The following is a 3,544-nucleotide window of genomic DNA, read 5'->3' as shown; positions in this document are numbered from 1 at the left end:
ACTATGACATTAAGGTTAATTCTATTCAAACATTCAACATCAACTGTCTAAAGGTGCAGTGAGCTCCCAAAATAGCAGGTTATATATTTATCCATGGAAGGATAAACAAACTTATCAATGTGTTCTTTAACATTTTGCAAGAAAGTTGCGTAATCCGTTTTTTTCTTGGCTGGTCTTGCAAATTCAGGTGCCATGTACGAATCCGAAAAACGTGCCCCCTGGCGGATGATGGTTATTACTATCGATCTTAGGCTTGCGTCTTTTGATCTTCGCTGATGCCTAATGCCTTACGTCGCTATGTTATCGAATGGCAGAGCTTTTTGTCGCTCATTGTTGTTGTTATTATTATTATTATTATTATTATTGTTATTAATATTATTGTTATTATTATTATTATTATTCTTGAAACTAAAATGGTATTCGGCTAATACCTAATAGGTTCAAGTTATAAATTTTGAGATTGATAATTTTAAATGGGTCTAAGATATAAGTTTATGTGTTATATGAGTTTTCTATTTTAGAAAAATTTAAATAACATATATATATAATATATATAGGGAGGGGCTCATGCGAGAACCACCCTTATTGTGAGAACCTTGAGAACCAATGTGAACACAACCTAAAATAGCTAAAAAAACCTAACCCCCACCCCCTCCCCCCAAAAAACCTAAACCCCCCACCCCCCCCCCCACCCAAAAAAAAAACCTAACCCCCCCCCCCCCCAAAGCTAAATGCTAAAAACTAAAACCCCCAAAAAACCTAAAAAAACCTAACCTCCCCCCCCCCCCCCCAAGCTAAAATGCTAAAAACTAAACCCCCAAAAGACCTAAAAAAATCTAAAAAAATAAAAAAAAAATCTAATTTTTTTTTAATATTTTTTATGCTCAAATCTCTACTTTTAGTGGCAAAAAAAAGTTTTTTTGGCTTCGAAAAGTAGCGATTTTTATATAAAAAATATTAAAAAAAATTGTGTGATTTTTAGCTATTTTTAGGCATTTTTGGTGTGTTCACATTGGTTCTCGCGGTTCTCACAATAAGAGGTGGTTCTCGCATGATCTTCTCCCTATATATATATATAGGATCAAGATCAAGAGAAATCCCACTTGAGTTGTAAGAACTTAGAGAATTCCGACTTCCCGTGTAAGTTTTGCCACCATTTTTTACACACACGAATATCAAAATGTTACAAACACAGTTGTAACAGAAAACATCTGAAGCGGTGTTTTCAAACTTTTTATGCTGCTATAAAAATCATATATATCATTTGATTTTTTTAAATATGCTCCCGATAACATGTGCTCTGGCTGGAGGTCCCACCCACCATAGGTACGTCTATGCTTGGAGCTCTCTTATATAATATGTGAAGAGACAATAGCCTAAACAATGGTAACTATGGTATTATGGTTAATTCCATTCAAACATTAAGTATCAACTATTTGACGGTGCAGTAAACTCCCAAAATAACAGGTTATGTTCATCTATTGAAGCATAAACAAACTTATCAATGTGTTCTTTAACATCTTGCAAGAAAGTTGCATAATCTGATTTCTTCTTTCTACATGAATCCATTGCTTTAGAAAATAAGGTTTTTAACTATACCGAAAAAATCAATCTCATCACAGATTATGAATTTATAAAAAATAAAATCATATTAACCAACGTATCTACATTCTACCGTGTTGTGGCAATTCTCTACTTCGATTATTTTGACCGATTTGAGTTGTAATTTATCTCCAACAAATGGTAAAACAGATTGTGTAATTTTAACGCATATAATCTACTAAATAGTATCATAAAAAAATACTTATCAGGTTAATTATATATTATAAATTATAAAAATAAATAGGCAAATTGGATTTAAATAATCCCAACTTGCTCAATTTGGCCGATAATAATCCCAACTCAGTTATTGGCCGATAATAATCCGAACTGGTCCACTTTTGGCCGATAATAGTCCGCCGTTAAAAATAGCTTAACGGAGTTAAGCTTTTTTCCGAATTACAAACCGATGTTTTATGGATTTTGATCAGAACGAGGATACGATTCGATTTATGTAAAACTTACCTCGAAACGGTGCTTCAAACGACTTGATTTTTGTTAATTGGAAGTTTAAACACCCGAATTGAAGCACCATTTTCCTCGTTTGGGGCAGTATTTCGACGTAAATTTTATATCAATCAACTCGTATCCTCGTTCTGATCAAAATCCATAAAACATCGGTTTGTAATTCGGAAAAAAGCTTAACTCCGTTAAGCTATTTCTAACGGCGGACTATTATCGGCCAAAAGTGCACCAGTTCGGATTATTATCGGCCAATAACTGAGTTGGGATTGTTATCGGCCAAATTGAGCAAGTTGGGATTATTTAAATCCAAGTGATCTTTTACTCATTTACGAGACAAGCAATACTTAAAAACAAACATATACTTTTAAACAACTTTTATGTTTTTCTACTTAAAATTATTTATTTATTCGATGTACCACCTCAGGAGACCATTTAATACATAACCAGTTTTCAAAAGAGTTACGAGAATGATATGAACGCATTTGTCCATTGCTTTAGCTATGACAGTTATGTAGCCGCATAATCCACTCTCTTTGTCTCTCGTATTATATCTAGCCATCATTACGTACAAGTGCCTGCACAGTTTCACAACTTCTATACATTACATAAAATTAGTGTGGGCCAGGTTGAATACAACACCATCTTTAAGTAGACTACTACAATAAGCACATGTAAATAGTATTATTAGTAAATACAAGTGTTTATACGCTTCTCACAATTCTCTTATCATGTATAGTTCTTTATGAATGGCGAAAACCTAAAAGGAATTTCAAATGGATTTCTAGGATAAGAAATCATCCAAGCTTGAGTTAAACCCTTTTTCACATCAATTTTGAATATTAACTAGTATTTAGAACCCACATGTTACAGTGGGCTCGAAATCATAAACGGAATTTAGATAAATTATATGAAGCATTCAGATATTACACGTGTTTAAACAAAGAATAACACTTGAAAGTTAAAACTACTTGTACATGAGATAAATTAATTGTGTAAATCATTTTTAGTTATTAAAAACTAAATTAAAGAATAGTTTTATTATTGAAACATGTTACATTTAAAAAGTTTAAAATAAGTATTTATATTTTTATGAAGTTAAAGTAATAAATAGTAACAAACTGCAAATAAATAAACTACAAACTAATAAATAACATGTAAGAAATATATAGAATGGATTCACAAACTATGTTAATGGGCCAACATGCATTACCACACACAACTTCAAACCCACCAGGCTCTTACCTCAGAAATGTGTTTTCTTACTTGTACATTAAACTAAATGGTGCATCATTGACTTGTAAAAAAATAATAGTAAAACTAACTCACAAACAAAATTTATAAATTAATATAGTGGGAAATATCTCAAAAAAAAATAAAATAATTTCAGATCGTAATAGTGAATATGTAGTTTGGCACCGTGTAGGCATGTAATGTATTCGTTATTCGTGTAACAGGTAAACAGCTCAATTGTTTTGGGCCT

The sequence above is a fragment of the Helianthus annuus genome, chromosome 16 (genome assembly GCF_002127325.2).
Source record: "Helianthus annuus cultivar XRQ/B chromosome 16, HanXRQr2.0-SUNRISE, whole genome shotgun sequence".
In the NCBI taxonomy this organism is placed as follows: domain Eukaryota; kingdom Viridiplantae; phylum Streptophyta; class Magnoliopsida; order Asterales; family Asteraceae; genus Helianthus; species Helianthus annuus.
Note: the sequence above shows the minus strand (reverse complement) of the source record.